Consider the following 13,547-nt stretch of genomic DNA (forward strand, 5'->3'; position numbering starts at 1 on the left):
TCTTCTTCGAGTCTTCTCTTCAAGTCTTGAGGTTGCCTCCTTAGCCTTGGGTGGTCCCCTAGTCCAGGGGTGGTGGTGGTGAAAACTTTTATATTGTAAAAAAAGAGTTTGGGAGCCACAGAGTGGCCCCGCTACATGGTCGGCGTCCCTAGTCCGGGACACCGCACGACGAGGCCCCGTCTCTCGCCCGTTTCACCAGAGCCCTTTGGGACTCAAGCGAGGAGCAGTTGAGGAGGGCAGTCTCCCATGCCTCTCTGGAAGGGGTAGGGGAAGGGGGGAGGTGGGGATTTTGAGTACATGCCCACACCATGTGGAAGATATCACAGGTCTCCCCACAGTGTGGGCATCGCCCATCCGTGTTAGGATCGTAATGTTTTATTATTGCAGGACAGAGTAGAGTACCTGTCTGCAGGCGCCTTAAAGTTCGCTCCTCCGTCTTACTCAGCCCTTTTGCAGGGGCCGGGAAAAGGCGGTGGTTGTCGCTATAATGTGTTAATATTTCCCTGAATCGCAGCAGCGGCTGGTTAGTCTCCGAGCCAGAAGAGCTGGGATGAGGAGCCCGGTGAGTAAGCGCTCGGGCAGCCGCGTCAGCGGCCTCATTACCTCGTAAGCCCTGGTGGCCAGGAGCCCAAATGATTCGTTTGGGTGTTGGATCAGTGGCAGTCCGTCGTAGAATACAAGCAGCTAAGGGGGAGATCTCCCCTGCCAAGTAATGTTCACATGCTTTTCGGGAGTCCGTGATGATTATTCTCGAATTGGCGTGGGCGGCAGCAAGCGCTATCGCTACTTCCTCGGCCCGCATTGAATTCGGGGCTCGAAAGGAGAGTCCATCAACGTGCATTTCCTGGTGAACGACAGCGGCCGAGTAAAATCCCGTGGGCGATGGCCCTGCTACGTCTACATAATATACACCGGGTCGGGAGCCGTGTTGTCTCTCAAGAGCCCGAGCCCGCGCTTGTCGTCTGTGCTATGAGTGCCCTTTGGGCCTCAAGCTCGCAGCTGGTGAGCCGGCTCTCCCATTGCTCCGCACTTGGTGTGTCCTCTTTGTGGAACGATATGTTTCTGTCGCATTCCCATGTTATGTGGTATAGTGTTGGCCTCGCTTCGCACCAAGGGCATGTGGCGCGGTATTGTGTCGGGAACATCTTGCTTAGTATATATAAGTTGGGGAAGGAGCCTGTCTGTAGCTTCCGCCATTTTGCGGCTTCTTCCTTGCTTAGCTCTTTGTGTGGTGGGGGGTATTTGTATCTTAGCCCCCTGTATAAACTTAGTGTTTCAGAGTACCCAGCCCCTAGGCTAGTCCAGAGCTCCTCCGGGGCTTGTGACCCCCCAGCTCGGATAGTAAGCCCTCGAGCTAGTTCGTCCGCCCTTTCGTTGCCCCAGACCCCCGCGTGGCCTGGTATCCAAATTATGTTATGCTTCTCTCTCCTCCCCGAGGGTGTCCCCTCGCTGAGGATCCTGAGTGTCGTTTTGCCTACCCTTCCTTTTGTGTAGTTTCGACACGCTTCTTGTGAGTCTGTTAAGATATTCAAGGGTCTCCCCTTTCTATCCCCCTCCCTCATTGCTAGGGCTATCGCTATCTCCTCCGCCTCTGCTACATTTGATGCCCTGGCCGTGAGGCTCGTTATGTGTTCTCCCTGGTGGTTGACGACTACCGCCACCATTTTATTTCCTCGTTCACCATAGTACGGGGAAGCGTCGGTGTATACCGTGCTGTCCCTGTGCCCTATTTTTTTTTCATAGTATTCTGCCCTGGCTCTCCTCCTGCTGGCATGGAGGTTTGGGTCCATGTTGCGGGGGATGGGTTGTACGCTTATGTTTCTTCTTAGTGCGTCTGGTATGTTTGCCCTGTTGTTGTTATGGTTCTCCGTCTCCCGACCCAACCTAGTCAGAAGTGCTCGTCCGGTTCTTGTGTCGCTGAGTCTTTGAAGTTGTGCCTTTATTTGGCATTCCCTCAGCTCTTCAAAAGTGTTGTTTAGCCCTAGTTGCATTAGCTTCTCGTTGGACGTGTTCCTTGGTAGATGTAAGGCTATCTTGTACGTTTTGCGAAGGATAGCTTCTGCTTGCTCTCTTTCAGCTTTGATGGTTACGTGGTATGGTAGTGAGTATGTTATTCGACTGACTATCAGGCTGTTCACCAGTCTGATTGTGTCTTCTTCCTTCATGCCATGCCTTTTGCTGGCTACTCTATTTTTCATTCGGCCGACTTGCTCCGCCGCTTTGCGTAGCAGGCTGAGTGTGTGGCTGCATTTCCTGCTACCTTGCAGCCACATACCGAGTATTCTTATCATTCTTTGTTCCGGTATGTTCTGCCCTTCTAGTTTCACCTCGAGGTTAGCCTCTGTAGGGTGCCTTCCTACTCTGAGAAGTTCGGACTTTTCGGTGGAACACCTTAGTCCCCTCTTCTTCATGTATCCTTCAATGCAGGTGGCTGCCGCTTGTAGACTTTCTTCTTTGCTTCCTAGCGAGCCTTCGCTGGTCCATATGGTGATGTCATCCGCATACATTGCGTGTCTGATCCCTTGTATCTGGCTGAGCTCTTTGGCTAGGATGATCATTGATATGTTGAAGAGCACTGGTGATATCGCTGAGCCTTGTGGAGTTCCCCTGCATGGTGTTTGAAAGACCTCGCTTCGTAGGTCTCCCAAACCCACCGTTGCAGTTCTGTTTGTGAGGAAGCTTCTCACGTAGTCGTGTGTTTTCTTTCCGCAGTTGGTGGCGTTGATGCCTTCCATGATTGCTTCGTGGGATACGTTGTCGAAGGCCCCTTTGATGTCCACAGCCATGACTACGTTTTCCCTTTTGCTTGGCATTGTTTCTAGTACTTCTTCTTTGAGCTGAAGCAGCACGTCTTGGGTCGACAGATGTTCCCTGAAGCCGAACATGGTGTTGGGGTACCATCCTCCGTCTTCTAGGTGTCTTTGTATTCTTTTAGTGATGATTCTTTCTAAAAGCTTGCCCAGACACGATGTTAGCGAGATAGGTCTGAGATTTTCTATCTGCAGTTTTTGCCTGGTTTGGGTATCATAACGACTTCCGCGTGTTTCCACTCTTTCGGAACCGTTCCCTCTTCCCAGAGTTTGTTTAAGTATTTTGTGAGCGGTTCTACCGCTTCATCGCTGAGATTTCTTATCAACGAGTTCTGGATCTTGTCCGCCCCCGCTGCCGTGTTCTTTGTCGTTGCCCTTATGGCTTCAATAACTTCTTCTCTTGTTATCGGTTTGTCCATGTCCTGGTTTTCTTTCCCTTGGTATTCTCCTTGGTAGGCTTTCACCTGTTCTTTTCCGTAGCATTTCTCTTTTACTGCTTGGATTAGCTGCTCCTCCGTCCCTTCGTATTGGTGGATCAGTCTTTGTATCGATTTGTTACTTTCTGCTTTGTTCTTCGATGGGTCCATGAGCTTCCTTAGTATTTGCCACGTTCTGGCCGTGCCTAGGGTGCCATTCAGTGTTGTGCTGAATTGTTTCCATCCCTGTCTAGCCAGTTGTGTTGCGTATTCTTCCGCTCGCTTGGTGATTTCTGGTATCTTCTTTTTATGCGAAGCATACTAAAATAGCCCAACCCAGCTCGTCGAGCGCGGCGGTGTCGTTACCATTGACCTTTCGTGACCTACATGTCATACCACGTGATGCGTGACGTCACAGCAGATGAAAAACGGGGACCCAACTCGCGCCGTCGCGCGAGGCGTCGTGACCAAGGATGACCACGTGGTGCGTGACGTCACAGCAGATGAGAAACGAGGGCCCAGCTCGCGCCGTCGCGACCAAGGAGGACCACGTGATGCGTGACGTAACGACATAGGAGAAACGGGACCTCAGCTCGCGCCGTCACGCGAGGCGTCGCGACCAATGTGTTTCCTGCTTCTGCCGCTAGGTGCTCTGTAGTGAACACGTGATGCTGGAGCGGCGGTATACAACGGGGTGCGCCTGCCTCTGCTAGGCGTACACGGGATAGAGATGCCTCCTGGAGACAGGGCTGCTCGTTGGAATGAGAAGCAAAAGTTGCGGCGTGCTACAGAGACTGATGAAGAGCGTGAAGAACGTCTAGCCAAGCGGCGTGCTCGATATGCAACTCGGCGACAATATGCTTCGCATCTGACTAGGCTTAACCTAAGCTAAGCCTCAGCCATTTTTTTAGTTTCCTGTTAAGCTTCTGTTTCTTCCAGCGTTTGGTTAGGCTTTTCCTTGCCTCCCATAGGCCGAGGAGTCGTTTGTCTACCTCTGGTGCCTGTTCTGTGCGGTTAACTTCTTTGGTATATGTATCTCTTATTTGTTTAAGTTGTTGGCTCCATTCTTCTAAAGACGTGATGTCGCCTTTGATGCTTTTGCAGTGGGTGCGGAAAGCGTCCCAGTCTGTCAGTCTTGCCTTGCCTATTTTCCTTCTGATGCTTTCGGCTTCAATGGCCACTCTGATTATAAAGTGGTCGCTGCCTAGGTTCTCCTGTGTGTTTTCCCACTCTGCTTGTTTAGCTCCTCTGACAAAGGTTAGGTCGGGACACATGTCTACGCTTACGCTGTTGCCTTGCCTTGTGGGTTGGCTCTCATCCGTAAGTAGCTCGCAGCCTGTGTTTTCTGCTGCTGTACATATGCTCCGCCCTTTTATGTCCTCTTTTTTGCTGCCCCATTGCGGGCTTTTCGCGTTGAAGTCTCCTGCTATAACTAGGGTGTTCTGCCCTGCAAGTTTCTTTGCCTCCGCGAAAAGCTTGATGAAGTCTCCCCTGTTTTTAGGTGGGCTATATATGTTTATAACAAAGGTGCTTTTTGCTTTCCTTTTCCTTTTGGGAATTATTTCAGTTATCACGTGTTCTAGGTGTGTGTCTGCTATTTCCCCATGATTTATTGCTGTTATTTTGTCGCTAATGAGTGTTGCTGTTTTTCCTTTTTCCTGGCATGAGTAGCCTCTTAGGGTTGGGGTACAGTTTGTTTCTTGTAATAAGATTAGGTCTGGTGGGGTTCCCCTAGTGTTAAGGAATTGCTGCAGGAGCCCCTGCTTGCGCCTGTAGCCCCTGCAGTTCCATTGCCAAATCTTTAGTTGTTGTCCTCCTGCCATGTTGCTGTGTTGCAGCTACTATTGTTCCCTTGGGTTTCTGTACCGAACCTCCGCTCATTAAAGAGGCGGTCTCTGGCGTCGTTTAGTGTTCTCTCTGTTGTTTGATTTTTAACGTAATTACGGAAGCTCTGGTCTTGCAAAGCTATCTTCTGGCTTAGTTGTTGCATTTGTTGCTGCATTTGTTGTTGCATTTGCAGCATGAGTGTTTTTGGGTCTTCCCCTGCCGTGTTGGTCTCCCCCATGTTTTGTGGGTTCTCTATAGTTTGTGGTGGTGGTGTTGGCGTTCTCACTGGTGAGAAACCTGTTCTCCGTATCTCCTGTAGTTCTGCGATTAAGTCGCTGATCTGCTTTCTTAGCTGCCTATTCTCCTTTCTTATGTTGTTGATTTCTGCTGTTAGGCTTTCGTTTTCTGCCTTGGTGTCTGTTGTGTTGTTTTCCTCGTGCGGAGCAAAAAGTATTTTGGGAGAGCCGCCTCCCCAGCTTACCTTAACTCCGCCGCTTTTCTTCTGCTGCGTTTGCTGCTGGCTGGCCGTGGTCTGGCTCGCCTCGCCTCGTCCCCGGCTCTGGCTCCGGTCCCGGCTGCGGCTGTTGCTGCGTCCCCTGGACTCGCTTCGGTAGTCAGGTTGTTTCTCCTGGTCCTCGTTCCGGAACCAGCGTGGTCGTCGTCCTCCATTTCTGCCTTGGCTGCGGCCGCGTTGCTGCTGACCCCAGGCTCGTAGCTCTCCGAATGATTTTAGTCGCTGTGTGCATTCCCTTGCTCCTGTGACGTGGGAGCCCTTGCACACGAGGCACTTCGGTACGCATTGGTGTTGCGTCTCCGGATTTGCTTGGCCGCATTGCCTGCACGCCTTGCTTTCCGGGTTTGGGCATACATCTGCTCGATGCCCTTGCTGGTAGCAGTTGTAGCATATCTGCCTCGTTGGTCTGTATGGGTGGCACCACATCTCTCCCCCGTAGAGCAGGACTTGCTTGGGAAGGATTGGGCCGCTGAAGGTAATGACTGCTGTGCTGGATCTCCCTAGCATTCGTGCCGCCAAAATCTTCACTCCGTGCGTTCTTGTCCTTAGGTTGGCCTTTAATTCTTCTTCTGGGGTTCCCGGGTCTACCCCGTGGATGACTCCCCGTAGCGTTCTTTGGGAAGAAATTCTAGAGACCCGTGTGCTGTGCGATGCCAGTGCACGTTAAAGAACCCCTGGTGGTCGAAATTTCCGGAGCCCTTCACTACGGCGTCTCATAGCTTGAGTCGCTTTGGGACGTTAAACCCCATAAAAACAAAACCAAACTAAGAATTTCTGATAGGGGCGAGTGGAAAGAAGAGTGCCCCTAACAGCAGGGCAATGTCCCAAAATGAGCGGGGCCTTTTTTTTTTTAATCTTGAGGTCACAATATGGCCAAGAACCTCGTACCTATTTTATCGGCAACACCAAAGTGTCTCCCTCGGCCTTGGTGGATTCTCAACTACAAGGACAGCTGTGGTTGGACAAGGAGGCATGAAAACCCCCTTTAGAAAAAACACCATCAAACCCCCTTCCAGATGGAGCCTCCTGGACGAGCATTAGGCCAGAGAATGTCTGTACCCATTTTTTCCCGGTGGGTTCCCACCGGTGGCACTTCGGCCGTCACTCAGGGCAGGCCCGATGCTCCGAGACTTGCGGGCCTTGTGTACCGTGCATTGAGCAGCTTCCGAGGGTTGCAGCGCCACAGGAATGGCCAGGATGCTCACTTGTAACTATTATATTAGTATGTACCCGGCAATACTCATTACAGGCGGCTGCCATAGGCTCGGCGGACTGTCAACGATGATAGCGTCCCTTGGTCGTGAAGGGGAACGCAGCATCCTTTTTGGCAACTGTGCTCAAAGCCACTAAGCCGTTTCGATGCAGGTGAAACTCAAAAGGCGCCCGTGTGCTGTGCTATATCAGGACACGTTAAAGATTTCCATGTGGTCTAAATTATGGTGATGATGTCCCCAAGCTTAAGGACACATACCGACGGCGAGGGATTAGCCGCTGTGCATAGCGGATACAAACGCACTCATGTGCAAGGAGTGGACTATTTGGATAATTTGTGACTTTAGACTGCAATTTTTACAAAAAAAAATGGAAAAGAAAAAGCAGCAGAGGAATCTCCCTGATATAATTATATCGTCGTGAATGTAATTGCACACTGGTTCCTGGGCATATCCCTTTGCACTTGCCCCGAGGGAGTGGAGAATCAGACTAGATAGAGGAAGCCGTAGTCAAGCGAGGGGGATCTGCAAGTAACTTTACGAGAACAGCGAACCGCCGGTAGAGGAGGAAGATGTGATCTATTGACTCAATTTCGCCACATGGCTCACAAAGGTTGGCCATAGATGGCCCCAATCGACCTAAATAAACATTCAGCCGCGGTATTCTGCAGCCCAAGAGGGTCATGAACAGCTTACATTGCCTTGAGCTGCACGTCTGCACACTCCAAGGGAACGCCAGGTGTTAAAATCCGCTGCAGCAAGGAGAGGCTCATGGCTCAAGAAGTGGAGACGCTGGAACCGTTGAAAGCGTAAGTAGACTGTATTTGGTGCAAATGGGACAATAGATCCACCAAGGGCAGAATTTCCTAAAAAACCAGCCCCCTCACTACAAACAATGCCACAGTGCCCAGGGACCCAGTGAAGGCATACTTCTGTGGTATATGGTAGAATAAAAATATGAAGAGAACGGCTCTTCAGAAAATCTTTCGATTTTTCGATCGCTGTCAAAACGGAAATGCTCTCTGAAAGTACAGTAACCTCAAAGATACTGTAGGGAGTCCTTTTTAAGGTAAACTCAATAGCCACTAACTCAGCGAAAAAAAAAATAGAGGTATCGTCAGGGGCCCGAAATGAATTACTTCAAACAAGGGCCCTGATTCATTTTGCTGGGAGGCTACTGTATAAAGGGCAATATGGTTAGAAAAATTATGTATGTACTCCTCTATAAGCCCTTTTAAAACAAAGGCAGGAAGACACAGCATTCCCTGGGAGTATTTGGTCAAAGGAGACAACCGTTTCAGCCCCCCTGCGGTTGACTTGTTCTCAAGAATTTCTTGATACAGAAATTTTTTAGAGCAGGGAATCAGTGAACACAACACGACGGAACTTATACCTAGGCCAAATAGTACGAAATTCGAAATTCTTTTGGAGGTCTACAGTGCGGCGCCTTTTTCGTCTTTTCTACTTTCACATCCCTCTCTTATCCCTTCCCTTACGGCGCGGTTCTGGTGTCCACTGAGAAGTGAAAGATACAGCGCCATTTTCTTTACTCAAAAACCAATTTTTAATTTTCCCCTTTCGAGAGGTGACTTCCTTAGAAGGCTGAGCACCAAGCCAAGGGGACAGTTGAACTCATTAGAAAAACCGGTGGGTTCCAGGTGGCACTGGCGATCGAATCCAGCAGCTATTTTCCCTGACAGCAAAGCGATTTCCCAGAAGGAGCTCGTCATCTTTCCGAGGTTTCAGGTCCCATCATGGCCGAGCACCAGGCCGGGAGAGCCCTCGTGCCTATTTGCCGGTAGGTTCCCGGCGACATAGAAGTGTCTCCCAAGGTAATGGCGGATTCTCAACCTCAAGGCCATCCGTTGTTGGACCAATCCCTTTACTTTCCGTAGCTCACTGCGTTATCCTTAAGTTGAGCCCCTTTTTTCAGCCTCTACGCTTCTGTGCCATAGGTGAGTACCGGTAAGATAAAGCTGTAATATCGTTTTCTCTTGAGGAATATTGGTAAGCTGCCCTTCATGACTTTAGAGAACCTGCGAAGTGCACTCTACCAAATTCTTAATCTTGTAGTCATTTCGTTCTCGTGAGCCTGATCTGCAGTCATAACCTGCCCGAATGGATGTATTTCCTTGCCAGTTCCAAAACCTAGCTACCGACTGTAAAGGGCTGTTTCTTTCTGAGAGCGTTCAGCATTACTTTGCTTTTCTGCTTGTTACTTTCTAGACACACCAGTATGCTATGCCTGTCCGTTATTCATCATTATTTACCATTCATCTCCTGAATGACATAGCCAGGCAATGTCATCACAAACTGGAAATTGCTGAGGTAATCTCCATTAACTCTTATCCCAACTGATACCAATCTAGGCCTCTGAATAGCTCCTGTAAACAAGATGTGAATAGCATTTGCGAGATCGTGTCTCCTTGCCTGACTCCTTTCCTTAGCAGAGTTTGTTGAATTTATGAAGGACTATGCTGGCTGTGCAGTCCTTTTGCATATCTTCGAGTATTTTTACATAATGCTCTTCTATACCCTCACTCCACAATGCCTGCTCGACTGCTGAGGTTTCGACTTAGTGACAAGTGACAATGGTGCTCGGCTGATAGCCCGAAAGACGCGGGTTCGATCCCGGCCGCGGCGGTCGAATTCTGACAGAGGCGAAATACTTGAGGCCCGTGTACTGTTCGATGTAGGAGGAGGAGGGGGTAGAAGAGGAAAAGCAGGGAGGTTAACCTAATGAATAATCGCTTTGCTATCCTACGCGAGGGGGAAGGGGATAAAAAAAGAAAGAGAAAGGAGAGTAAGTGCGCGTTGAAAACTTCCAGGTAGTCGAAATTTCCGGAGCTGTTCACTACTGTGTCCATCATAGCCTCAGCTGCTTTGGGTCATGAACGCCTATAAACCATAAATTATAAACCAAAGTCTAAGGTTTGCCAGCCTCAAATAGCGGTTACCTCAGTTTAATGTGTTACAGGCAACGGACAATAGGCTGGTCGGTGTAATATTTCCAGTCATTGATGCTCTATTCTCAAGGATTAGATGATGTTGGCATTCTTCCACGCTTCCAGTTGCTTTCAAAGTGACATATGCCGCTTCAAGGCTTGTGCCCTGGGGATTTCTCTAGTCTCTATCAAATAACATGAATTCATCCCCTAATTGCATACCGTTCACCATTCATGGAAGCATATGCTAACATGGCCTATTTATTTCCCAACATACACCGGCATTTTTTCACAATTTTGGTTAAAAAAAACTCTCTTTGAGAGGATACGTCGGCTTTAACTTGGCCGTGATCACATTTTTTTCATGTTGGTGATTAGTTCGAGGGCATTCGCAAAAAAGAGCCTTTTTGCATATCACCAATCATCAGGTATTACGCTGAAACATGTATTGCGATTGCATTAAAATGAGATTAGAATGAGAATGAGCTTTAAAACCAATTAGAATTTTAAGTGGAATCGAGTGCATCATTTCTTCCGCGATTAACAAGAGACACAGGCAACGGACAGTACCAATGTTTTGACAGTGCAAGGAATTTCGATCACCTTCTGGAAAAGTATTTTCTGGATAACTAACAATTTAACCGTAATGATTCGATTCCCACTTTGTTGTTGCCTCAAGGATCTTCAATCCCCAATAATCGCCCGGTTCGGCTACATGGTTGCTACTTGGTGACTTGGTGGTGAACATAAGATTGAATAATACATAAGCAAATGTGCCTTGTCACAAGTTCGAACGTTCTGATCATGGCGCTTTCTACACACCTGTGTACATACTCGCTTAAAGACTTTTTGTCACCTCAAAACAAAGCAATTATTTCCTTTGGGGCCGCCATAATATACCACTGACAAAAAAAATGCGCTGAAATGAAGATAGGCGTTTGGAAGGGTTCACTATGGCCAATGTGATCATTCGCGGTAACGCCACGCTGCTGCCAGTCCTGTCGACGATAACGCGTATCGGTTCTTCCGTTGATGTCGAAACCCGGGTAATACAAGCGATAGTGTAAGGGCACATCCCTTCCTCTTTCCGGCCTTCTCTTCCGGAGACAGATGTCATTGAAGCGGAAAGTGGTGCAGTAAGATGCAGCGAAGAGTGTGTGAGGAAGCGCGCATGGGAACGACGGTGGCCATTGAAGCTGGAATGAGGCCATCGGTTCGACACTAGTCCTTGATTACCGCCAAGCCACGTGTATTCGTGCAACTTCACCTTGACAAATGAACATCGCAACGAATGTATTTGTATATTTTGTGTATTTGCCGAATGCAGTTTGCTTAACCCCAGGGAGGAAGGCCCTCGTCAGGCACCACGCCTTTTGGCCTCCTTCCTGAAGTGTATGAAACACTTCAAATAAATACTTTTCAACTTTTCAACTTTTCAACCGGAGCATTCAAGGCACCCAGAAATATGATCAGCCGCAATCGACATGCAACCGCTTTAAACGAGTGTTCGGTGCCGATCACTCAAGTCTCTCGTCAACACAGATGAGCTGACAGCGGCAGGACTAAAAATTCGAAGAAAGCTAAAAACCGACGCACCCAGGAAGCACTAGATGGAGGGGGGCAGCTGTCAAGGGCCTGAGAGTGAGACTCGTAAGTTCGAATAGTTTATGGAGTTGAACCCCCCAAAGCTACTCGGGCTATAAGGGACGTCGTAGCGGAGGGCTGCGGATAATTTCTACCACCTGGTGTTCTTTATTGATTGTAAAAGATTTTATTCGCTGGAAAGAACTTGGTGAGAGGTCGCGTTAAGTGGTCGAGAGTACGCAGCCCTCGACGACTTTGTCAGCCCACTCCACCGCCAAAACTTGCGTTCTGGGGTTAGAGCTAGCCAGAACGGTCTCCGACCGCTCGAGAGAAGGAGCAGTAACTAGATCACCCGGAGGTGGCTCTATTTTGCAGTTTCACAGGATGTGATGATAGGTTTTTTAATGCGCGCTGACATAGCGAAGTCACAACAGTGTCTAGCATTTCGCCTCCATCGTAATGCGGCTGCCGCGGCCGGGACAGAACCTGCATCTTTTTATCCAGCTGTCGTACACCGTAACAACTGAGCCACACAGGCGTTCACCGTAAGGCCGAATGAAGCCCAACCAAAGCGTTTAGAGTGTTAGCTCTCGTTTTATCGTGCCTCAGTTTCGCGCCGTCCTCGTCGCTGTTGACATCGGCGTACGGGGCGTCGTCCGTAGTGTACAGTGTACAAAGACGACGATGAAGGTGTAGCGCCAGTTAGGCTTTGCGTCATCGCTGAACGCCCGCTCACGAGTCTCCTGCTTGAGGTGTTCGCAGGTGGCGTTGGATCCTGCCCAGTATGGCTCAGCTGCTTTGGGTACAGCATCACACGGGAGCAACGTAGTTTGTGTGTTTATGTCAGAACACATTAAAAATTATTTGCTGTCATATCACAGCTAGCACTGAAATATTGGCGTTACACGTAACAGCCGTGTTAGTCTCTTGTTTCATTTACTGCCGGTTTTCTACGCACGGAAACACTGCAGACGAAAACACGCCATAAAGGAAAGCAACAGCGGCGTTGTTCTCATGATAGGGACAAAAAAAAAGGTAAAGTGGGCGCCAGCCGCCCGAGTGGGGGCTAACAATGCCAACTTAAGCCCCTAAAATATCTTTTCCATCGAAATGAATTATTTCTCTGCAAAAACAATACACTCAACTCTTAAGAAAGACAATTTGTTAGCTTTCCAGTGCAAGATACCAGCGGTTGATTTTTGCAGGTATGTGCAAAGTTTCATTCAAAGTGTCATAATTCAAGAGAATAACAAATTCAATATGACTCAACTTTTGAAGTAAACACCTGAGCTGTCGTGGAAGTAATTTCTGTTTCGAAGGTGCACATTACGCTTGATATTGAGGAAGAAAGCGATGTTAATACAGATCGAAAAATGTCTACACAAACATAGTGGACGATGTACTAGCCCGCTCCTGTTTCACGAATATGCTTTTCTGCGGTCGCTGTATGCCATAAAATCAGGTTATTTGCGGGCTGGAGAACTCTAAAGTCACCTGAAGTAAAGAAAACACGCCTAGTGCACCCGCCGCAGTACCTCAGGGGTTAAGGCGCTCGTATACCGAGCTGGAGTATCCGGGTTCGAACCCGACCACGGCGGCCACATTTCGATGGAGGCGGAACGGAAACGGCGCCGGTGCGCTGTACGATGTCAGTGCACGTTAAATATCCCCAGGTGGTCAAAATTACTACGGAGACTTCGATTATGGCACCTCTTTCTCTCTTTCCTCTTTTACTCCCACCTTCTTTCATTCCCTTACATCACGGTTCAGGTGTCGACCGAAATATGTCAGGCAGTTACTGCGCATTTTATTTCCTCAAAACCCAATTTACCAATTTTACTCCTAAAGCAGCCCACTCTCAGAAAAAGCTGTGACTTCGCTTTGAACACAGCTGTGTACATAGCGTGTCAAAGGGTTAAATTCTCCTAACCTTGTAAAGAGCTCTACGCTTGAAAGACATCCCGGAACTACTTCAGTCAATCTAGACATTTAAGTGAGAGCGTGTATTCTTTCCCGGCAGTAGTGACCTCTATTGCGATTGACGGAGTCGAAGCGGAACTCAGTGATCCAGGACCGCCGAAGGTTGTGCTTCCCTTTTTAACATGGTCTTGTAAATAAGTGCTCCAATTTATTTTTGGTTCGAAGAGAACCTGATCCTTCAGAAATAGAACAGAGAGAATTTTGCAGCAAGAGCTCCGCCACGCCAAGTTTCACCAACATCACCGGATGTTGTACTTTGA

Source organism: Amblyomma mixtum, chromosome 2 (genome assembly GCF_055824585.1).
Source record: "Amblyomma mixtum isolate Tamu chromosome 2, ASM5582458v1, whole genome shotgun sequence".
Taxonomy (NCBI): Eukaryota; Metazoa; Arthropoda; class Arachnida; order Ixodida; family Ixodidae; genus Amblyomma; species Amblyomma mixtum.